The 25,812-nt window shown below is 39.7% G+C and overlaps 1 protein-coding gene across 2 annotated transcripts in view; it reads left to right on the forward strand.

Moving 5' to 3' along the window:
- The window catches only part of nlgn3a (neuroligin 3a), a 137,303-nt gene that overhangs the window by 20,356 nt on the left and 91,135 nt on the right, over nucleotides 1-25,812 (forward strand). The window lies entirely within an intron of this gene.

Consider the following 25,812-nt stretch of genomic DNA (forward strand, 5'->3'; position numbering starts at 1 on the left):
GTCTGACATGGTTAGTTTAACAGATGTTTGTTGGTAGAGCCTGCAAATGCCAGAAACATCCCTCTCGTCTATCTTATCTTGAAGACTGCTTTGTAGCATTTTAATGCAAGAAGCTCTTTAATTGTTAAATTGATCCTGCTAGTTAAGAATTAAATAATCAATTAATTAAGGAGCTGGTTGTAGCAGACTTCTGCAACGCAGTGCCAGTTCTTGACTCCTTTGGGGGTCTAGTGAGTGACCCATGTTCTCGAGACCTACTCGCAAGATCTGGCTTGAATGATGACAGTTTTCAAAACTGAATTGATCACTTTATCAGCGGTGAATGGGTAGTCATACATTATGCTGCTTTTCAAAGTGTCACCCAATGGGCAAAAGGATGTTTAGGCTTTAAATTCATTTTTTTGTAAGAGAAAGAAGCAAGTTTCAATCAGTTTCTTTTTTTTACTTAATCAGAAAAAGGAAAAAAAAAAGATTTTTCCTTTTTTTGCAGACTTCCTGAGAGATAATATTGGGTTGAGTTCTAAAGTGCCTGACCTCAATCATTACATTAGGGCCAAAAAGCAGCATGGGGGAGAAAGAGCTTCATTCCTAGACAGGTGTAAGTTTTCCTCATTCATTTTACAGTGTTAGGTGATGGATGGCGCTCGGTGGAGAGGCAGCCTGCCTAACCCTGACAGGTTTTTTTCCTCCATGTTCCTCCATTGTACAATAAATAAAACCACCGGGACTGTTATTAAGGCTGTCTTTTTTTATTCTGTTAAGGCAGCGTACAATAATATTTCACACAGCTAATATCTGGAAGTCTCATATTTTATTTTCCATTTAGCTTCAGGGATCTAAACAGATTGCAATGGCATGAATATTTCATGTTCTGTTAAATAAATATTCACCTCCGTCAATCACTCCGAGGAAGAAAACTGAAGTAACACTTGTTTCTTCCTATGGACAATATATACTGTATATATATGAGGTTATGAAAAGAACGTTATTTTTACACTCATTGCAGTTCATCTCCCCAGCAGAGATGAAGCAGCTTTTCAGCACCATCTGGTTTTAGAGAGCCACACATGCTGATGATATTCCTTTAAATACAGTAAGGGAATTAAACCATAGCCAAATGCAGTGTCAGCAGGGTGGACAGACTATCTGGGAATTAAGTGTATTGCTTAGAATTCTACTGACCTATAGCCTTAGAAAATGAGACCTCCTATTTCTCTTGATAATTCTACTTATAACATTACATAGGAGCATTCCTAAGACATTTTCATTTGGCTTTTACTCACTAGTCTATTGGTCCTGACAAGCTTTTTAAAATCAAAGGGCGTCCTCTACACAAAACCTCCAAAGTGAATTATGAGGGAGAGTCTCATGTTTCATTTCACAGTGTGATATGAAATGTATTTTCTATGTGGATCTCTTACGCCTTTTTCACTGGCTTACCTAAGCTGAGCTGCCAGGTTGACCTGTCCAAGTCTTGTATGCTTCTACTGCGTTTCTTGAGCTGCGGTGCCTGACATCTCTTATCAGAGATAAGATTTACCGATTTACATCTCCTGAGGAACACACTCAGTTGCAGACATATCTCTGTGTCCTACATGTCTCACCTAATGTCCATTATATTGTGAATTCCAAGATAATTCAAGCACATGCTTTTTAATTTTGGATTGAACTTTGTACCTCCTCTTGAATATTGGAATCTTATGCCCAAATAAATCACATCCACAGTCTGCACTTCTTCAGCAGACCAGGGGCCAGGGGTTTCTGTTTCTTCTACAACAGTGATCCCTAACCCTGGTCCTATGGGAGCACTGTATCTGCTGGCTTTTGTTCCAGCTGACCTCTACATAACCAGTTCTAATTGATGACTTCATTGATTTGCTTATTTGTTTAGACTAACATGTTTCTGCACAGTCCTAAGTTCCAGAAATATTCAACTCCATCTCCCCTGTGTCCAACAACTTCAGCCCACAGAATTTAAAGTAGCCTCTCCTTAACGTGGGTGCCTTTATTGCTTGCCTATCGGCTCTTGTGATGAAGTCATGATGAACCGACCTGGGTGAGAATAACACTAGGACAGACATCCTCACAATGTGTGTTTTTATCTTCCTTCTGCAAAGGTCCAGCTGGTCACATTTTACACACCAGACCTGAACGGGAGCAATTCTGAAACTCAGAAACTGGCACGGGGAAGATTTCATGGTAGCCAATCCATTTGACGTTTTAGGGGTTGAAAGCAGCAGTACAAATGTGCCCCCAAACTGAAAAATAAAATCAAACGTGTAGTGAAGCACAAGCTAGAAAGCACGGTGGCCTCCCCAGTACCAGAATTGGGAACGTATTCTAAAACATTTCCTTCTAATTGTCTTGTGCACAGACTAAAGCAACATGATAACAAAAGATTCACCCTGTGTCCAGCTCTTCTTACTACCAAGCCTGTACCACATAGTTTGTTGTCACTCAGATGTCAAAACAGGCAACAGAAAGTGACTTGTGGTTCCTAACCTGGTTCCATCCAGATGTTCCACCCTGCAGTTTTTCTGCTGACAGTTTTGGAATAAACGCCCTATGAGTGACTTGGGCACAAGAAAGCATTTAACTGCAATGGCAGGATCAATTCCTGGAAGGAAAAAAAAAGGCACTAGATGAAAAATTCCAAGTGTCAGGGAAAGCAGGTGGAAAAATAAATATTTTAATGCAGGCCTACGTTACTGCACCTCTAAGATGTAAACTTTTTGTCACATTTGAATTAATGAAAAGCCTCTGCCACAAATCCAATGTGTTCCTTAAGCTTAAATCATCTGAACTACTGTTGTGCTTCGCTGGCGTTTAAATCTATCATATTTGACAGTAAATCTTACCCACTCCACCGGTTTCCTCCTTATAACCTTCTTGAAATTTAAACTCCTAAGTAAGCAAGAATGGGCCTAAAAAAGTTGTCTTTAATCAAATTGTACACATCCATATCTCATCCTTGTACACAGATACTGCAAAACGTCACCAGAAAAGAATCTACCTTAATTTACTACGGGGTGGGTATTATCCATCACCCAGTCCCAGGAATGACACCATTCCCTTAATCAATTAGCCTGCACTTCCAGCTGTTTTTAAAAGCTTGGTCAGTGATTTTGCTATTTAATTTATGGTCTTAAATTTTGTTTGTCCCTCAAAGTGGGATCAGTGTAGTTTCTTCTGAACTGTTCTCATCTCTCTGTCGCATATAGCACTTCCCTTTATACCACTCGCACATTAATGATCAGCTCCTACTTTATCCCTGTGCACACTGAACCCCTGGAGCACTCGGTATTAATATCAGTGCCAGACTTTGTATTGAACACTGCAGAAGTAAGGGTAGACGACGTGAATTGCTTGCAAAATGTTCAGTCCCTCATACAAAAAAGTTTTGAAGTTAAAGGCACAGGAAATAAGGACGTTTTACATTGTTACTTGGTGTTACAGATCCACTCTGTAAACCCTGGCTTTGTAAAAGTTATGGTGTGGCAGCATGCTGATCACAGTTACATTTTCATGAAAGGTGATTAAGGATATTCTGACATCGTGAAGCTATATACAGTAGCAAATATTCACTTTTTGACTATAGTCCAATGTGGTGGCTTAAAATGAACAGTTTCCTGGATCGTTCTTATAACAGTAACCTGGTGATAGGATTCTATCCAAATGTGCTATCTAGAGTACATTTAATAAATTTAATTTCTGCAAGGCAAATAGCCTCAGATGAATTTATATTGTTTCTTGGATGCGTGATGCAGTGGTTTAATACTGGAAGCGCCATTGCAAGAGTTTGGCTCTAAATATGTGATTAGCAATAAACAGCAGCCGTTTAGGACCTAATGTAAATGTCCATGATGACTCTGCGATAAAAAATACTACACATATTGGATAAAAGCAGGTAACAAATGTCCTCCCCAGTTCAATAAGCTTCACAATGACAGCTCATTTAGTGTCTGTTCTTGCATTAGTATTGGAAATGATCAAATGGCTTCTTTCATGTTTTAAGGATGCAAACAGAAGTACCCTGTGGCCTTATCTCATCAGATCTCAAAAGCTAAACTAGGCTAGGTTCTTGCTCAAGTGATCTATAGGTAAAACCATGTTGCTTTTGGAAATGGTGTAGGTGGACCAGTAAGTGGTTTCTATTTATTGTGGACCTGATAGATTTTCAAACCAATGTCCTTGAAAGCTGTCCTTGGGTTAAGATGTTAAACCAAGGTGCGTGGTACATGGTCATCGAAGATCCCATGGTGCTGTTTTTGAGAGCAAGGGTGTTAGCCCAGAAGTACCACCCTGGGCTTGCACAATCTGTCATCCTTAAAGTTCCCCCTTAATTTATCTGCTGAAGTAATTTTTCACTTCGCCACCTAATCTATGACACAGTGGCTGATGGTGGTGCCGTGCTTCAGTGATGGATAAATTAACTGATGGAATATACATAAAGATTAGTGGGATGAAAAGAGCTGTATGAATACAACCAGTTTATTATTGCTGTTGTTTTTGGTTAACTATTGTTGCTTGACTATCGGGTTTTAGATACATTTTTTCTATCTAATGTTCTTTTTTCTGTCTTGAACTATGAAGTGGAAAGAGACCCCTATGTACTGTACAGTATTACTGCTGAGATAATCTTATTTACCCAGCAGTATGTCTCCAGCCCAAGCCTCTTTGGCTACCCTTGGCTGTGAGACAATATGAATTGACCTTCACACTTTGCAGCGGAGGATGAAAGCACTTGATTTACTGATACAGTAAGTGTGCTTGTAAGATAAGCCTCCCAGTTTGTATTCCTGAGGAGCTGTGCTGCTGAAGGGGCAATTTTTCCATTGCTCTCCAGTCAGTGTGGTGCGCCTCCATGCACTTGGGCTCCTCTCCCAACGGATGGCCACATGGGATGGCTGAAGGGTTCTGTTAGAGTGCCAAGCAAGGCATGCTATCAAGTGGCTGAACCCAGCCAATCCCCCTGCATAGTTAATTACAAGACAGCTGCAGTGCATTTGGAAAGGCAAGCATCCCAAGGCAAATTCCAGATTATATATTTATATACTGACATACAGACCAGTGTCCTGGCATCTTTGGTAGCATCTAATTACACTTCAGTATGATTTTGTTCCCATTGCCTACTCAGATGGCCAATAGTGGCACAGCATCAATTGTTTCGTTGGGCCAGCGTCATTTTGCTCAATGAGCTAAGGTTAGCCCAACACTGTGAGCCACTGTAGCATGCCAATATCAGGTCAGTCAATAATTTCATCTACAGGCGTGTGGTGCAGGGCAGTGCAGTGGCTCTGTGGCAGAGGATCTGCGCCTGTGGCTGGAAGGTTGCTGGTTCGTATCCCTCGGGTGGCAGAGGATTCCTACTCTGAGCAAGCCCCTTGACCCCAGCTGCTCTAGGGGCGCTGTATAAATGGCTGACCCTCCGCTCTGACCCCAAGCTTTTCTCTCTGTGTCTCGTGGACAGCAAGTTGGGGTTTGCAAAAAAGACAAATTCCTAATACCAGAGATTGTATATGGCCAATAAAGTGATCTTATCTTATTGTATATGAGGTCATGGAGACAAACCATCTCTCGGTGAGTTCAAAAAATTACTTTGTTTTATATAACTACATTTTTTTGCTTTAAATCACTGTCATGAATTTCTCTTCAGCTCAAGAAAAAAAGAAACAAGCGTAAAATAGAGTTGAACGTCGTTGTTCTGTGTATTATAAACAGGCCATAGAGGAGGGCCAAAGTTAACAAGAAGCTTATGGATAATTAACCTTTATTGGCCTGCATTCATCACCCTCAGCCAACCTGTAACCTACCCAACTCCCTGCCATCACTAGCCCAGGGAATATGCATTGATAAAGGACTAACAGCTTTCAATAGCTAATAACAGCTTATATTGCACTGCAATACAAGCAATACAATACATAGAACAGCATCCGTCTTTGAATACTGTCTACTGTATGTTTCAAAGTTATTCAGTGTTCTGTTCTCTGTATCCAGTCATCCACCTCGACAGAAGAACCTCTATTCTCAGCGTCAGACACACAGCGAGCAATGACTGAATGATTAGCCCATTCTTAATTCATGACATTTAAAAAGATTGAAGGGGAACTTTATTGCAAAGTATGCAACTGAGGGATATCACTTTATAACTACCCATTTTCCACTTGGGTCATTTGTCAAATATCAGCGTGCTCCCTGTCGGAGGTTTGTTTCAACAGGCTGTGCTGCTGTGAAGTTATATTTGAGTCATATATCCCGAAATTAACGTAAAATATTGCCATCAGCTCTTTCTCCATGTGGGCTGTTTGTCTTCATTAGCAATTGTTTGCTGTGTCAAGTCAGATGTTCAAACTTTCTGTGAATAAATCTTATGAAAATGTCAATGACTGGAAAACGCATTGCCTAATGTGCTTGAAAAATGAGGTGCGATCACTTACTGCCCCCCTGAAACCAATGGGCAGAAAAGCAGGAGCAGCAACATTACGCTTCATTGAGAAATAAATGGAACCCCCGGTGGTTTTTATAAATAGTTTTCTTCGACAGAACAGGAAAAAAAAAACTCTGTTCGGAAGTGTACCAAAATAAAAGGAATTAAAAAAAAAATAATCGTATCAATTCAAACGAATGAACCAGAAATTAAATGCAAATTTATTTTAATTTACATGCAATTGTTGTGATACTGCTCATTATTCAAGGGGCTGTTTTGACACATTAACCATAAGTTTGATGTTCGTGATTAATTGAGAACGAGCGTGTGATATCAGGTAACATCATCGGTGACAGTACTTACGGTTGGACTTTTCACGTTTGGCTGAAGCTGTCATAACACATGTTGGCATAACAATTTGACACTGAAAAGCACCAGGCTTGCACACAGTCTATGATTAAAGGAGTGTTGATCGCCCATTAATAATTAATTCTTTATAAATCTAATCACGAGGCTTTCCTGTTTTACTGTATGTGTTTTCCTTGGATTCCTGAAACACAGGTGTTGTGTCATTGAGCTGTTTAAGCTGAAGAGGAAATTCACAGAACAGACAATACACCGGGATGAGGAAAAAACAGAAAGACATCCAAAATCTGTTGATTTTATATGAAACATTTTTGATATTGATATTTTAAATTGTTATTTCAGTGATGTACTATAGACAGAATGCTTGCAGTTCTGTAGTATGGTAATTAGTACTTCTGCTTGACAGCTCTGATAACCTGGGTGTGTTTCCAGACTAGGACATCTTCCCTGTTGAGTCTGAAAGATCTCCCTGTGTTCTCCTACATACTGTAGGTTTTGTCAGGGTGCTCTAGTTTTCTTTCAGCTTCCTAGCTTTCACCTTCCTGGATACGTCAGCTGGTGTCCCTTGTAAATCGTCCCTGTACAGGGTAGAAATTGTCTCTGTACACTTCTGTGTGCATGTTCTGGAAATGGGCTGATATCCCAAATTGCACCCTATGCTCCTGGGATGGGCTCCCAGGAATTACCCTTTGCCTTGCCAGGAATAAGTGATTTTCTGACAATGAATGGATAAGGAAAATGATGCTTAGTGGTGAATGATTTTCAAACAGCTTGTTTTTTTAGGGAGGATGTGGGAGGGAGGAGGGGGTGGCAGAGAACAGACTGTTATGAAATAGATGTTAGAGAGCTGGCAAAGACCCAGTCTGATATTGGAACAGAATGAGATGTTGTCACTGCCCATTTCCGTGTTGGGGATTTTAGTATGGCCAACCAAATGGATGGCTGGGGACTGGCATTTATTAATTCATTGCTGGGAAGTCAAGTCTGATGTTATAATGCAGGTTTCAGGTCAGTTATGCTCTTGGCTGCCTTTGACTTAATATCAGAGAGGATGTCAAAACCAGGGTTGGAGCAGATAGCCTCCGCAGGCACTGTGTCTTATACTGTACACACCAACCTGCTGTCAAACATTAGCACATACTGTAGCACACATTCAGTATGTTGTTCATTTCAACAGACAGACAAGTCAGTCTGTTGTTCATTTCTCCTGTTCAGATACTATATTCATTGTTTATGGTATTTTTTGCCCTTGCATTTCAAAGAAGGTTGTTTGAAAAAAAATAACTTATCTTCTGCAAGTCCAGAAGTGTTGAAAAGGACCCACACGTGGGATAGCCTGTGTCAGTTCACACAGAATCACTTCTTTTCACAGGGTTAAGGCATCATGAAGGAAATTACCAGCCTGGGACTTGTGTTGATGCTTAAATTGTGTAGATTGCTCCTAATGGTTAGAAATGGCACTCTGGGGAAATTAATGTTGTTAGCTTTTGGTTATGGCCTACTTTTTCGGGTTGGGAGTGTTGTTTTTTGATGCAGTCCTTCTGGGAGCCTTTATTTTTTTCAAATAAGAAATATCATTTAGGTTTCTGCTTCTCTCTGTGTAATATATTGTCTTGGGAGCATCTTTATGTTCCGCTGTCTTAAAAAAAAACAACTATTACCATATGAAGATTTGTATTAGAAAGTGAGCTTGCATCTCTGAAAGATCATCTAGCGTTCATTAAGCATGAGCTTTGCACCAACACACCTAGCATCATATTAAAACTAGAACCCCTTCCAAAGCAATAAAAAGTTTTTTTTTTAACTGAGCAGCTATTGAGCTGATTGGTCTTCTAGTCAGCATTACTGTCTAGAAGTGAGAACTGAGGTGAACTGTGATCTGATACTGCAGATGATGTAAAATCCTATTCTCAAATGATCATTCATCAGGTACTTTTCTGTACAGCGTACATAGTCTGACACTAACCAGAAGAGGAGGTGCAGAGACGCAATAAAGGGGACGAAGGCCCTATAAATACATGAAGTCAAGGAGTAAACGTCATGCTTTTTTTTTCCCTGTAAAAATTCTGAGAAAGGGCAAATCAGCAGTCCGACAATGCCCACCAGTAGCAACGTGACAGTCAGACCTTGATTCACCCCTCTGGCTGCAGTATCTCCGTGTGCCTGATTGTTTTAGTTGTATTACAATCACTTGTGAAGCCTGTGTTTGAAAAATGAACCACAGATGATTTGCTTAAGCGCTGTTCTGCGGCTGCAGAGTCAGCATTAATGGGCTTCCTTTTCTGTACAGAAAAGTAATAGAGCATTTCTGTTCACTTTCATGGAGGGTTTGGAAATCAACTGCAACCTCACTGCCACCCCCACAGTTGAGGCTCAGGTAAAGAATTTGTGCAGCGCAGTGTCTCCAAATTGGTTTGTTATTTCTGCATAGCAACAGCATATTAGTATTCTGTGTACATCAGTAGAACACTGATACCATTTAATCCAACATTCTTAATTTAGCGTTTATCCAATGACAATTTGCACTAAGAAAAGAAATTATAAACTAATGGCTCGCAATTTTGCAGAGTTGAAAGACATGTATTCTTCAGAAGAAACCCTTAACCTCCAGTCTCTAGATTACTTTACACACTGAGCTACAGTATAGTGTTTGAGAGAGTGACGTTAATATTAAATGTAAAATTGGCCATCTTAATTATCTCTTCATTGATTAGATGCTTGTATGCATATGTTTGGAGCACTGTCACACCAGGAAATAATTTTTCTCAGTTATTGCTCTTTCAGCACAGTTTTTCGGGATTTATCAATTGAAGTAAACTACCGAGAACGGTTTAATTTTTTAAAAGGGAGAATAAATGTTTGGTAATAAAGTTTAAACTGATGTTTTTGACATACAAAGATTAATCATTATTCAAAAGATGAATCGTTATCCAATAAAGTTACTAAAGTTGGCACTTGAGAATCAATTGAATGTTTACTAATATCAGAAACCATCCCTGTTACAACACTTTTGTGATGAAAAGGTTCAGCTGAGAAGCGATGTCAAATACTGTCTCAGAAGTTAAAAAGTTTTTATTTCAGGCGCATGGGAGTGAAACACACAGAGATGCTTGGTGTATTGTTCTCAAAGTAATTCAACTAGAACAGTCCTTAAATATTTTTCTGTTATCTATCACATTTCCCTGTGCTTACAAGATTAGCAGTGTTCCAAAATCATGCACATCTTCCTATTTCCCTATTTGCTGAAGATAACGTATTTTAATACAATTGGTTACTTAGGTTCACAGCACACATTCCTATCTAACGGTATAGAATTACTGTACATAGTAGCCCTTGTGTCCAGCATTCTACCAATCCAGTTCAAACCAGTTCTGAATGTCCACCTAATAAAATATTGCATCTTCTGCAGGAAAAGTACACACAAGGTTCACAGAGACCCTCTCAACACATAATAGATCTGCCTGTACAAATGGGCTCTGGACTGTCTGATTAAGTCCACTTACAGTAACCTGATCAATCAAGGACAGCACAGGCTAATTTAGGACATCTTGATCATGGAGACATGCTTTCAAAGTGGAAAACGTTGCAGAGATTCTGCATATTTGGCGGATTGTGATTGAGAGTTTCAGGGAAAATAAATAAGGGATACCTGTCATCCACAAGACACTATGGAGGTCTATGAGCCTATGGGTGGCAGTGTGCAAGTGTGACGTGCAAAAAGAGACGTTAGCTGTCAGGAAAACACAGGATGAGTGGGAGTGAGCCTGTTTGCCATGAAATCAGGGCTCTATGAGCCACGTTGACAAGCAGCATTTCTGTTTTTCTAAAACCGCTACTCTGTTTCTGCTTTGAATTAGGGATTATTTTCAAAGTGATAATCCAAATTGAATTGGAGATTAACCTTTTCAGGAGAGGTATGGAAACAGAAGGACTTGCAAAGCTTCAAACTTAAATAGGATGAACCCCGAACAGCAGACCCACAGCATTTGATAAATGTAAGAAAGTGAGAATTTAGCTGCAGCGATTTATCATATCAGTCCAATAACCCTGCTCTGTAACAACACAGCTTTCGAAAAATAGATAACAGGCAAGCATTATTAAACGCTTACGATTTCTTAGTCCTGCAATACTTGTCTTCATTCAGATCAAGAAAGAGCTTTTAGGAACATGTCAGTGTAAAAGAGAAGTTCAAAGCCTCATAGCACTCTAGACAAACCAAGGCAGGATTCATGTCTTATTTATTTTATATTTTATTTATTGTCCAGCCTCACTGGGTGAGCAAGTTCCATTCCTTGAAGTTTCGTAATGAATAGGCCAGTGTAGTATAAATGGATATCTAGATTAACACTGACATTACAGGTGTGATCTGCATCATGAACAATGCCCAAATCATTACACTCTGTCCATTCAAAAGTATTTGATCTCAAACTTAAAACACTTATAAAAGTGAATGATAGAATGACATTCACATCACTGAAAATGGCATGTCTCCATTTTCTTCACACTGTCAGCAGTGCTGTTTTCAGTACCATTTCAGCATCTGACATCTCAAAACTATATGGTTGTATTCACAAAATGCAGTTTTATTACACCACTCAAAATGAGCCATCTGGAAGCAGAGGCTTTTGAGTAGGTACCATATACTCTGAATAGAGTGAAATGAGTTTGAAAATGCTGAATGTTGTCAGTTATGCTTTTGAAATTCTGAAGTGAAATCTAGTTTCATCAAGAGAGAGTGTATAGTTTGGAATATATATGCTGTTTGTGCTGACCTTAGATTGTCTTTCTCAAGTATTTGTACCCTCAAGAAAAAGAAGATTAAATCTCTGTATTTTATAATGTATCTCTTGGTTGTATGCACTAAACACTTGGGTGCAAATTTCTTCTGAAGCCACATTCCATTATGTCTTAATTGCTTGTCTATTATGAGAACCTTTTCAAATGAAGTGCTATTTGCATTAAAGTGTAACAAATTGCTTTATTTTCTTTTTACGTTAGATCATCAAAGACAGAGGGCCCTTTTACTGTGCAGAAATTAAGAAACGTATTCGTAGAAATGTTTTCTAATAAAGATAAGATTCTACAATTCCATTTCAAAGGGAGCTAATTAGCTTGTGCTTGCATTCAGTGACTTGTCTTATCAAACAAAGAGTGTTCAGCACAGCAATAACACTAATTACCCTCATTATTTTTATGTATGGAGTTATTTCAGGACCTTTTGAGTTAGTAGCATGGGATCGTGGCTTCATGACATCGCTTCAATGGAATGTAATTGGACACAAAACAGAGAAACAGCAGCCATGCACTATCTCCTGCAGGCTGCCGAACTGTTGAACAGACAGGTTGATCATATCATTTCAATAGAAGTGGAAAATATTCTGAAATTGCACTGCTATGCACTGAAGTGCATTTCCCCGCCTAACGTGCATGGAACTGATATCATGTCAGCAATTTAAAGATATTATACAGTTAGCATAAATAATGCAGTATGACTAGGGCAACTGCATGCTCCTTGACATTGTGCAATTAATAGCCTTTTTTATTTTACACTTGACATCTAGGTCATGATTTTGGTTTGTACTCATCTTTTAATTGTTTAAAATAGTTATCTGCATATTTGGTGCGGTTCTCAAACCCTGACTGTCTTAGGTCATTTCACAACCAAGCCATTTGTCAGACCGTTTGTCTTCCTGTAGCGAAAGCTAAATAAATGTTTGTGTGCATACTGTAGCACAATTGTATATTTTTTTAAAATCTCTGAGGTTTGAGGGTAGGTTAGCAGTTGTTCATTAGCAGTTGTTCATTCAGAAGTAGTTGCTCTGCCAAGCTTGTGCCTTGTGACTTGGAGAATAATAAATAAAGGGCAATTTACAGAGATGTTTCCAAGCACTTCTTTCTCAGCCAGAAATGTTGTTCGCTATGTAGTTTCTTTCTTTTGTTCTTCATTTGGAATGAAATCTTGAGATTCCGTATGACATGAGACTGACAGGTCACTTGGTGTTCTATCACCTTTCTGAGGGAAGCTTCAAGTTTAATGCTTAGATTACAGTGGTACTGTATATATATATTATATTTTAGAGAGCTGTGAGTCAGTCAGGGGAAGATAATTGCCAAACAGATTAGACGAAAATGTGTTTTATTGAATAATAATTATGATATAATTACAAAAAGAAAAAAGGAATCGTTAGGCATTAATATTTGCATTTCTCCTTTGAAATTAATTCTTTGCTTTGAAAACCTGACAGAGTTTCATCCTCAAAGGTATCATTTCTTCAAAGGGGCAGTTTTTTCCTGACATTTTGTGAGGGCTGGATCCAGTCCTGCCTGTTTCAGGAACTACACCCAGACCGCACGGCCATTTTTATTATTAATGCTTGACTGTGGGTGGTGAATATACAGACAATGACCTTTCATCATGAAGCCATTCGAACTATGCTGAACCCAGTGGGTGCTTTTACCTTCATGTAATCAGGCCTGTGTTTGTCACTTTAATGTAGAGGCCTTCAGAATATTAAATTTGATATGAAATGTATAAAAAATGACACTGTTATATGCAGTCAGTCCTTGGAGAGATTTGTAAGTTCAGATCATATACACTAACTAATGGCAGGGTTTATTGTGACGTTGGATGTTGCAGCTGCAGGCTTGCACATACAGTATTTTTACAGCACATACTGTACTACACTAAGTGCACCATAGTAGAAATGTGTGAGGCCTTCCCTCCTTTCCACTGGAAATGGCTTTTGGTAGCTGGGAATACAATTATATGTACAATTATATTCCTTATACTTATATAGTGCTTTTCTGGACACTCCACTCAAAGAGCTTTACAGGTAGTGGAGACACCCCTTCACCACCATCAGTGTGTGGCCCCACATGGATGATGCTATGATAGTCATAGTGCACCAGTACACTCACCACACACCAGCTCTCACTGGGGAGTGATGAAGCCAGTTCAGAGATGGGGATTATTAGGAGGCCATGATCGGTAAAGGCCAGTGGGAAGTTTGACCAGGACACCCGGGTTACACCCCTACTCTTCTCAAGAAATGCCCTGGGATTTTTAATGACACAGAGAGTCAGGACCTCGGTTTTACATCTCATCCAAAGGTTAACGCCTTTTTTACAGTATAGTGTCAACGTCACTATACTGGGGCATTAGGACCCAGACAAACTGCAGGGTGAGCACCCCCTACTGGTCCCACTAACACCTCTTCCAGCAGCAACCTAAGCTTTACCAGGAGGTCTCCAGGGAAAGAGGTCTCAGTGGGTTGCCAGGGTAATAATGCTGCTGGCATATACTGTATACACTTGCTCTTTTGTGATTCATTTTTGTACAGCTTTAAAATAGGCATCCACTACTAGTGCTCCTAGTCCTGACTCTGAATTTTTTTTACTTAAATGTTTGGGATTTTATGTGACAAAATAGTCAGAAGGCCAACGCCCAGCATGTGTAGGAGCTGAAGACAGTAAAAAACCATTAAGATTAATGCTGTTATTAAGTGAATTAAGGTTTTAACTGTAAAACTTACAGTTTAGCCGGAACAAAATCCTACAGGGCTGTGGGCCTCCAGGACCTTGCTTGACTAGAAAGCCTATGTGAGTATTGGCATTAACGCACTATCTATAGAAACATGTATTTCAGCCTGCAGAGCTACCTGCTGACAGTATCTCCGCATCTGTATTGATCTGCAGTATCTTCCTGCCCATCAGTGTGTAGCATCTCTACCAATACCAAGTGTACCATCTGTGAAAACTGTGCATTATTATGCCTATATAAAGGACATAAACAGACTTTGTACACCAGTTTAGATGTAGAAAACACACAGGTCTGCTTCACTGGCTGCTGAGTGCACTGTTTTGGAAAAGAAATATTCGGACACTCTAAATGGTCACCAAATTCATTAGCATGGCTCGGTTTTAGCCTGTTTAAATCCCGCAGGCTTACAAACTGATTAATATTCCACGCTGGGTTTATAGATCCCCTAACCCCCATCCCCATCGCTCCCCAGCCACATACCCACTTGTCCCTCGGGCGTGCTGGAGGTGTAATGCATCGTAAGAGAAATGTCAATAATGAATACATTGTCTTTGGACCCTCTCTGTGCTGATGGTGGCCCGGTCCCTAGGCAGTCACTTTGCGTATCCGTGAACACTGTACATTTGTCATTCCTTCCTCAGGGCTTTAAGATGGCTTTTCCTAGGGGACCTATCCCAGTCTGCTCTATGCTAAATAATTGATTTATAGGAACCTTTAAATGGCTTCCCTATAGATGTGGAAGACATTGTGTGTGTGTGCTGTATGTGTGTGCATGGTGGGCCTGCACTAGGCTCCATTCCCACCTCCTCTGCATCTTTGTTAATCTCCTTAACACACTTCATGAGGAGCTGTAAATGACCGTGTAGGAATGCCTGACGAGTGATGGGTGTTTGTAACTGATATTTACAGGGATGATGGTGATGATAGCATTTTGGAATGTTACTGATGGATAAGAAAGCATCAGCAGCATGCTTATTATCCATCAATAAATGGTCTTTACTGGTGTCTTTTCTGCTCCATTTCCTGGTGTGAATTTCCTGTGAGTCCCTCTGTAATCCCTGCTTTAATCCTAACTGCTACTCTGAGGTCTAATTATAGTCCTTTCCTACTGACGCATAAATAATTTTCTTGCAATTACTGTATACTTACTGCATTACTGCGGTTTAATCTGTGTCATTTGAGTGAAAGAAAATCCATGGTAAATTGCTGGGCTTTTTTATTCATTTGTTTTGATTTTTTAAATTATACATATCTGTCTGTATCTAGCACTGATGCACATTATGTTGTACTAGGCACAGCATGATAGTAGCGTATGCATGCTATCAAATGAGGCTCAATTAATACTTAAACCATATTCAGTCACTCTGCCAACAACTGTTAAAGAAGCCCTCGCCCTGTTAAATCCTAAATGAAAATGTTCATCTTCGTTTTTCCCGTATTATATCTGACATTTGTGATCAGGAATATATAAATCCAATTTTATCATAAGTAGAAACTGAAAATACTCTAAATTGCATCCTGCAAATGCGTTATTTTTATTTATTTCTGTTGTTTGCAACTTCATAATTGGCTGTTCTGTGTTGTTTTAACTGAGTGTTTCACTGCCCTGGGTTAGCGAGATTCTACGCCAAGCCCTTTGAGATGCAGCTAACCATCTCTCAACAGGGCTCTATAGAAAAAAAAAAACTATTGGTTGATTAATTGATTCAGTCAGAAATGAGAAACATCATTTCAAATGTTGGCATATCTCCCTCCAGTGTAAATGCTTATTTTACACTTCAATTATGCACTGCATTGCTGAAGGGGAGACCATGTGATGTGTTTCTACAGAACTAGATAATAAAGCTCTTTTGAAGTGTGAGGTTATAAATTGGTGCCACTTGAAGAATTCAAAAGAAAAGATTATTAGATTGGGAAAATACAGGAAGCTTGCAGCATGTGATACAATGCTAAAATAAAAGCTTCTTGTAGATGAGGAAGTTTCTTTACGGTTAGTGGTGTGCGAGAAAAAGTGAGATTATTTAATGAGCATTCCTTTTGTAATGCTTTAATGTGTTTACATACTGGAGGATTATGCAGAGATCCAAAAGTTGCCCCTGTGGTTTTGAAACGGTCCCTGGAGTTTTCTTAAGCGATTAACTGCTTTAAATATTCTTCTGTGGATTGTCTAGCGGGACCCACGCTAGAATGGATCAATAGAAGCATTAGGATGATGAGCTGCCTGGAAATTTTTATTTAGTTCATGTAAGCTCCTCTATCCTCTTTGCAGTTAAATGGGCAACTTAGATTAAATTCTGTGCACCTTCTCATTTTACATATCAAATCTTTCCTTGTTAATTTGAGAGAAACAAAGCCGAATCAGACAGCCAACCAGAGGGGAGAACTGGTACCATCTCAGCAGTTCCTGAACCAGCAACAGCTTAAACAGGCAGCCATGTGTGATACTGGGGTATGTTGTAGCAGTAGTAGGAAATCCCGATGCCAAAGGCAATTTCTTTACCAATGCAGCTCCCCTACAAATGCGGTTCAGATAATACTTAAAGAAGCAAACTTCAGACATGCACATGTGTTAGTGTTTCTGTATCAGTGCATTTCTGTATCAGTGCTATCCAAAGTGCTGGAAAAAGTGCAATAAAGCACAGAACGTATTGTATCTTCTTTAAAGATCATGGCTTTATCAACCTGTACTATCACACAGTAGGTGTAAGGACAGGGCTGGAGAGCTCAAGTTTCAAGTAAAGGTCCTGGTTGGCCAATAACCCGTCGGTCAGTTCTTCTCCCACTTTCCATGAGAATCCTTATAAAAGGATTCCCACTGCTTTCCAAAAGGCACAAATTGGAAAGTTTTTGATTCCAGAAAAATTCTATTCCTTTGAGAATAGAGCCTCAGAATCCTCCCTTGATTGTTTTAGATTGAACGCGAGGGAGGGTGCCATTAGCTCCTGACCTACTTTTTGAGTATTTATAGAAGTCAATCAGAAATTTGCTCCATTTCTTTTTACATATAAAAAAAACTTTTTTTTTAATATGCTCCCGTTTTCTCTTGTCCTGGCTGGACTGGAAAAAAAAGCTGAGCTCTTTATAAAATAGCCCCCTGGTTTCGATAAACATCCATAAAAGAAAGCCTGTCACTTGATTTCCAAAGGCCCTTCTTTCTCTAACTTCCTGGGTCACAGTCCCTCCACCTTGGGTAGAGTAATGACGTAAGAAGTCCATCCAGGCCTCCTCCTCATCCTCTACTGGGGGAGAGAGAGGACACAGCAGTCCAGGTCATTCGCAGTCTCGGAAGGCCTGTGCTTGTTACCCTTTTCATTCCAACACCCAGGAAGTAATGAAAGCAAAGTGCGTTTTAATGCAGTGATTTGTGTTACTTTTGTTCTAGTGTGTGTAGTCAGATTCCCATGACAACTGTATGATTTCATTAGCATTGCACTGCTGCTTAACCTGCAAGTGGAGCCTTTAATTTACAAAGCAGACTGCACTAACGAGAAATGACAGCAATGTACATTACAGTACAGCAATAGTTATGTCTCTAGGTCCATTGTTTGGAGAAATGGGGATATAATATCACATCTACATGGTGTATGATTTCGGAATGAAAGGCATGGCACGTTTTAGGAAGGATGTTGTTTTCTGTAACAGTTTGGGGATTTGTAACGTTTGAACAGTATGGATCTCCAGTGGTGGGGATTTCCAGCAGCTGCTGATCCAGGTTTGACTAATAGGAATTATTCAGTACGGCAAAGTAATTATTCGCGCACTGTTTCATGAACATAACTGGAAATGTCAGATAGCCCCGCGGTTACACACACTCTCTTTCACATCTGAAGCTAATTTCAACTACCGCACTCACTTACTTTAACCTTGTTTACATCGTCTGTAAGTGCTTTAACAGTCATAGTGCTGCCTACATTGTTTCATCTTACAACTGACAGTTTGTATGCAAAGTATTTACACTGGTGTTGTGAGAAAATCAGGTCAATCTCAAGAAGGACCTGGACACAGGTGGTGAATTGTTAACATTCCTATCATTTCATGCAGCGCTGAGGTTAGGGCTTTGGAGTTTGTCACTTTCCTGGCATGTAAGTGTTAGTGTTTGCTCTGGCTGCTAGCTGATCATGGCCCATACATGTGTTCAAGTGCATTTTTATACACAGTTCAAAGATTGGATTCAGCCCAAGATGAGACTTACCAATCAAGTATTAACTAATTGCTAATTGTTAATAATTAATTTGAACCAGAGCATTGCCTACAGTACATGGCAAGAAGATTATAAGGAATAGTCAACATGGATTTAGAAAAGTGATTTGAACCAACTGCAGCAGAAACAGATACTGTACAACCTGAGCATGCAATAGGGTGTAATTAGATTTTAAGAAGATTTTTTATATAATTCCTCATTAAAGGTTATTTCTCAAATTGCAGTCAGTATGCATTAAAGGTTAGGCATGTACATGGATTATGAATAGGCTATTGGGCAGGAAACAGATGGTACAGATTAGGGAAATGCTCACATTATTGTGGTGTACCCACTGGGTTACTACAGGTATCTGTACAGAGACTACTGTTCTTAATCATTTCTATCAATAATCTAGACCCTGCTGTTGTTAGTAAACCAGTCCAGTTTGCCAGTGATACCACATTAGGAGGATTAGCCAACACAATAGAAAGTGTAAAAGAACCATCTTCAGGGCTGGGCGAACACCCGGCAGTCAATATTCAACGTAGACACATACTGTGTAGTGTTGCATGCAGGTACCAAAACCACAAACTACAGATATTAAAAAGGAAATGCTGATCTGAAAAAGGCTACTTATGAAAAACACTTAGGTGTTTATGTTGCTATCATTTTCATCTATCAAGCAATATGGAGAAGCCATAAAAAAGCAAGAAAAATATTAGGATATCATTTTATTCACGAGGAATGAGAGCACCCGAAGTCTGTGTTTGAAAGTAGAATCATTTCTCCTAACCTGCTTGCCTGAGGGCAAATTCCCGGATATAGGATGGGGAGGCCAGGACTCCCATGTCCGGGGAACAAGTGACCAAGAGGTTCAGGTACAGTAGCTGCAAAAACGGAGATGTGGTGGAGGAGGGATAGAAAGACAAGCATGGAAGAGGAGAGGGTGGCGTGTGATATAGACAGTATGGGAATCTGAGAAACTTTGTCAGGCTTAGTTGTGGGCTGTGGCAGCTGAGCTTGATTGGTCTGGCAGCCCTAATCTCTGCCGAACTTTCATTAGAAACTCCATTACTGTTCTTTTTTTACAGAAATATGGGGTATGGAAGAGGTACCCATCCCTGCTCTTGAAGCCAAAACTGTCTTGCCTCAGGAAATGGCTGAAAGAAATCCTGATAAATTAGCTGCTAGGAAAACAAAGACACTCGATGGGCCGATTGCTTCCTCTCTTTGTAGCCATGCTTATGACAGTAGTGGAAAGTGCTGAATTTTATTTGCCTTTTCTAGTGAAAGAACATCTCCCCTCAGCAGTGAAAATGCATGTAAAAGACCTGATCCTATTTTACTTGGCAGCGCTAACTCTAATGACAGGAGCTCTGAGGAAATTCCTCCGGGATCTCTACTGCAAGTTCACTAATGTTCTCTAGCCCATTTGTGTAATTAAATAAAAAAGAGAGTACAAAAACAGCACAATGGATTAACAGAATCCTATTTTTAAGTGTGAATAGCAGAACTAAACTGCACTCACAGTGCTTTTTCAGCCGCACTGCAAGAAGATAGATTCAAAGTCATTAAAAGATAAAATATACTGTATTCAGTGTCCTTTCTCAAGACACGTGTGAGGAATGAGCCGGTGAAGTGATTAGCTAAATGTAAAAACCAGGATCTCAAAATTCTCCTTAGAGACCAATACCAACGATACAGATGCACATATAAAAAGTGATATCTACTGTATATTGTCCAAATATATATTGTTATATTGTATATTGTTAGCAAAATGGAATATCTGATGGTGTCCGATGTTTCCTTTTGTGAAGTTTGAAGGAGTAATTTTTCACACAGTGGGCAAACATGCTCATTCTCTTCCCAAATCAGTTGTGCATCTGTCTTTTCATAAGATGCACAAAGGGCAGCATTGTTGCCTTGTAGACCTGGGTTCAGCTCCAGACCTGCGGCACTACTGGTGTGGAGTTTGTATGTTTTTCCCTGTGTTTTGGTGTACACATGGGTTTCCTCCAAAAACACACTGGTAGGCTAAATGGCTTTGGGAAACCTAGCCCTGGTGTGTGTGTCTGTGTGTGCCCTGTGATGGACTGGTGTCCCATCCAGGGTGTATCCCTCCTTAGGAACATTGCTTGCCATGATAGGCTTCAGCTCCACCAAGTCCCTGTATTGCAGGGATTCTCAACCACGGGTGGGACATACCCCCACAGGCCCATATCTAATTGAGTTTATCTAGATATTTAGCATTTTAGTCGCTAACTTGTGTTTGTGACTATCAAATCCAATTCTTCAAAACAAAATTTTAGGTAGCAAAAAAATCTCATAGACATAGTCTGATCCAATCACAGAAATGTAATAATAAAAACTGTTAATTAAACCTTTCATGAAGACGGTATTTACTTTGGTTGCCATTTTGTTTGCACGTACTCTTCACCCATGCTGCCTGAGACGTCTTCCATCAGTTAACTAGCCTAGAGACATTGTGAGCGAAATACTTTCCTGTCAACCAAAAAACAGGTGTGTAGCTGCGTCAGCATGCGTAGGCTGCAAAGGAACAAGTAATAGGATTATTCCATGCTGAATGTTCACACCTGAAGAAGGCTCCACGGCCGAAACGCTGTGTTTTCTTTCTTCTTTTTTTCAGCATGGAATAAACCTGTTACTTGTTCCTTTGCAACCAAAAAACAGGCAAGCAAGCTCTGTGCATCCTTGTCCCATTTGCATCCACCTACTGTATCTGTGAGAGGCTGGATTTTCTGCACTTGCAATGATCAAAATAAGCACGGCAGCAGGTCTGATGTTGAAACTGACTTGAAATGCGCTCTTTCAAGTATTTCAAAACTTGTGACAAATATGCAGCATCAGAGCTCATATTGCTCACGTTTGAGGTAAACACAAGTTCAAATGAGAATTTGGATCATACTACTTTCAATGTATCATTAGCCCATAGACCAAGGGGGGTGGGGTGAGGACTATGGTTTTGTGTTAACTGAAAGGGGGGCATTGTGTTTGAAAGAATTTGAACCACTGCTATATTGCACAATGTTGTTAGAAAATGGATGGTTGGATGAATAAGACTCACAATGTTCATATAATATTATTTCTTTGCTGATTTTCATGATGTCACATTGTTTTCACTTACAGTATATGTTGGGTAAATCAAAATAATTTGTTAGAACATTTGACCACAAACGTTTCGATTTGAATTATATTAGACAAGACTGTACAGCATGTGCTGTTTATAACATAGAATAGGTAGGTAGGATTTTGTCTGTTTTTTGCTTTCTGGGCCTCAGATGTTTTTTACTCTTCTGAAGTGTGAAGAACTGTATTCTGCTCATGAGCGTGTATCAAAAATTCACTTTTTTGTGTGCCCAGACGTGGCAGAAATCATGAGTGATGCGTCTTGGGACTCACTTTGCTGTCTTAATGCACGCTTTTAATTATCTGTATCTAATGAAAGGAAAACACTTTTTGAAAGAACAACAGACTTATTAAAAAAACGTGTCTGGGAGGTGGATTTGAGTCTCTTCGGTGGGTACCTTCTTGAATTAAATAGAAATAAATGACTAGTTTTGCATTAATGTAAAGGTTTGCAGATGCTAAGGGAACTTGAGGGCATGAGGAGAGCTTCTTCCTAAGGAAAGTATTAATTAAAAAGTATTAAAGCTTTCATTTAAATCTTACATGATCATGATGGCTAGACAGTAATTAACATCCTTCTGTGTATATGATTTTAAACAAAATAAATTATATAAATAAATTATACGTGAGAGGGCATTTGGTCCGTTGTCCTCATTTGCTTGTTACTTGCTACATAAACTACATAAAGTGTTTTATCTAAAATGCAAAATTAGACCCCAGTACCACTAGTTCCATGACAGGTTTTATAGAGTGCCGTTTTTTGCACAGATTGAACCGATGACACAGAAAAGCAACATATTCCGTATTATTTTAAACTCCACATGTCTGTCTGCTAATTTATTCTGAATTGCATAACGTGCTTTAAATACCGAACACCTGTTGTTGGCTTTTAGCCTATCTATGCCTTCGTAACCATGAAATGGCCCAGACCGCTGAACACTGGAAGTGTTGTTTATTTGGAGAGCTAATAAAAGTGGAAGTTCTGATCATTCTAAAGTTGAATGTAGAAAGCATTTGAGGTATTTTTTTTTTTTTACCACAGTAACACATCTTATTGAAGGAGCATGTAAACTACACAACCTACTCTTCACTCTGTGTTAGGCAGCTATTGAGTTTAGTCCGTTTGATTTGTTTAGATTGCATTTCGACCTTAAAAACTTATGCATTTCTCTGAATTAAACTTGAAGAGAAAGCTTTTCAAGAAAACGTGTAGTGACATTTTAAGAAGACTTGAGAATCTTGTTTGTCTTGTATCTGTTGGGTTTTAATTTGTTGGCCCTCCCCCACACAACACCCCCCGCCACCACCCACTAGAGGCTCCATTTATGTTTTGTTTTTAAATCCCTCTCATTTTATTACATTTAAGTTCAGGAAAGAAAGCAATCAATTATCCTTGCTCCATTGAGTTATCTTGAAAAAGAAATACTGCATTGCTGTAAGATAAAAGCTTTAAAATTCAGTCAACAATATTTCTGATACTATCTTTTTTTTTCCTCCCTCTCTTTTAATGAGATTCGGCAACAGGCTTGGCTCTCTTTTATTCTCAGAAGAGAAGCGATGCCAATGTAAGAATTCATTTTCCTGGTTGGGGGCTTGTGTCCTGAATGTGAAAGACTCCTATCTGTGCACTAGATTCAGCTTCTGATTGCAGGACTGACTACTGACTCGGAACCTTTCGCCCGGGCTCCATTAATTTAATATTTATCCCTCTTGGACCTCCGATAAATTTAAAAAAATTAAAGAGACCTTGAAACCAGCAGCACTAGGTGAAGACTTAAAGATTAGATTATGAAATTCTGAAATATATTCTCTTTCCGTGACAAGTTGTTAGGGAGATCACAGGTCCACACATAACTGAATGCTGATTTCCCATAACAATACAAGCATTGGACATTTGGTTAAGAAATAGTTTACATCCTATTTGATCAGAGCTCCAATTCATTGCTTTACTGTAGCTATCGTGCTGAATTTCCCCAATCCCTTCCACTGACAGACAGCTTCCAAAGAAAGTTGAAGAACAAAAATTGTTTATTAATGTCTTGTCCTCACTGTCTTTCTGGAAGAATCTCAGGAGATATTTTTATCTTTTACTTTGGATGCACACTTAACCATATTGAGCAACTGTGCTTGCAGTGTTCACAGAAGGCATTGCTTAAACTCTTGTGTCCAGATGGGACGTGCATAATCCAGGTTCACACGCAGCTGGGAGTAACAAGTGCCTCAATTATAATAGCTGCGATAGATACATCAGTGTTTCAAACAATGGGTCAAATGTTTTAGAGGGATCAATCAGTTTGAATGTGGGTGGGCATATCTATTAGTCTAATCCTCCCAGCATTATGCATTTGCATTTAATAATGACAGTTAATGATTAAACACCAAAAGCTGTTTCAAAAGGTTAAGCAGAAAAAACGTCTGGTCCTAATCAGATCAGACTTTGAGTATACAAACTGCCAGCTGTGTGGAATACTAAAAAAGCCCAGCAGAATATGAATGTCAAAAGGTTTTTTGTTTTACTAATGATCAGACAAGATTCTCCCAGTATCCTACAGAATTTCTCACCGAGATTACAAACTCGTAAGCAAGCATCTTTCTTTCAACACGGTGTCAGTGAAACTGACAAAACTGTAATTATTTGAAATAACGTGGCAATGCCTGTCTTCTTAGTTGGCACTGTGACTTCACAGAAGAGTTTGTTCAGCACTTGTCACTATCACAGCATCACAATAAAGGAATGTTTGCAAAAAAGCCTTTTGTAAGAGTGGCCACAAGTATCTTTCACCTGTAAATGAAAGTAGAACAAACAGGTTTACTCTATCAATACTTTAAAAGTGTGTACACGTCTATATGCTGTATGTGTATGTTTATACATTTTTGTGTCTTGCACTTATTATAGTCCCTGTGGGCGATGTATAATAAGGTTAGACTCATCAGTAGGCCAGTTCAGTCAGAATAAAAGAAGCAGTATTAAGCCTTCCATTGTGTGTTTAATTGGACACACTGAGCAGATTCCTTTGCCTAGTTTTAATTTTCCTAAGGACTTCACACATCAGAAATTATTTATTTTACATTCAAAGCATTTCTTTTAAAAAGGGTGATTGAAAGGTCTTTTTTATTGATTGATCTGTTTATAATTCATAGTTGTTATTATGATGCTCACTCCATCCTGGCAGTCTGAGCTCAGCAGAATGATGATAAATGGGGCCTAAGCGAGCTCAATTAATAGGATCAGAAGGAAAAAATTACGCCCAGATGCCTTACATTGACCACTGGAAACCCTGTTTCGAATCAGCACTGTGTCTTCCATGGGGCTGCATGGCCACAAGTAGGAACAGATCAATGGGATGTGCATGTGCATATAACTTCACTACTGCAAGGACGTCTTACATTGTTCAGTCGTGCAAACGGGGCTCATCCTGCGAGGTGACCTTTCCTCCTCAGAGGGCAAGGAGATATACAGGTTCTAATGAAAAAACAAATGAAAGGTTTTAATTGCTCACATTGCTTCGTACTGTACCACCTATGGGACAGAGGGTTGGAGGAAAACTGAATAAAAATAAGCAGCGGTAGCTCACGTTAAGGTGTCCCCTCTTTATGGCTGGAACTAATGTGCATCCAAGCTTCGTCGCTTCAGCAGCAGATGCATCTAACCCCCCCCCCACTTCGCCACTCTCTCGTATCTTGCCACTCGCACGTGGGGTGCGTTCACGCCGGGAGCTGCCACGGGGGGGCTGTCACTTTCGTTCGCAAAAAACGCTCACTTCTCTTGTCGCTTTCCGCCTGCGTTCGGATCGTGTGTGATACCGCGGAGGCAGAGTATCCATCTGTTCGGACCGCAGGGCCCTCCCTCCACGAGCGCTGCCTTGCTCGGCTGTCTGAGGGTGATCCCGATCACAAGCGTTATTTGTTTTAAAACGATAAGTGCATATTTATGGCGAAGTTTGAGTTCGCTTTCAAGGTAAAGGAATCTCCTGGCAGGCATTTCAGCGATCAAGAGCAGGAGGCGGATTGTGTTGCAGTGTGATAACCGCACCCCAAGGAGTGTCATTATGGCTTTCAGAGGCGCTGCAAAAGGGACTCGGGAAGGTGCTGATACATTGTAAATCACTTCACATTTTTACGAGTACTTTCAGAATGTAATATCCACAGCTC

Source organism: Atractosteus spatula, chromosome 9 (assembly GCF_055471065.1).
Source record: "Atractosteus spatula isolate fAtrSpa1 chromosome 9, fAtrSpa1.hap1, whole genome shotgun sequence".
Classification (NCBI taxonomy): Eukaryota; Metazoa; Chordata; class Actinopteri; order Semionotiformes; family Lepisosteidae; genus Atractosteus; species Atractosteus spatula.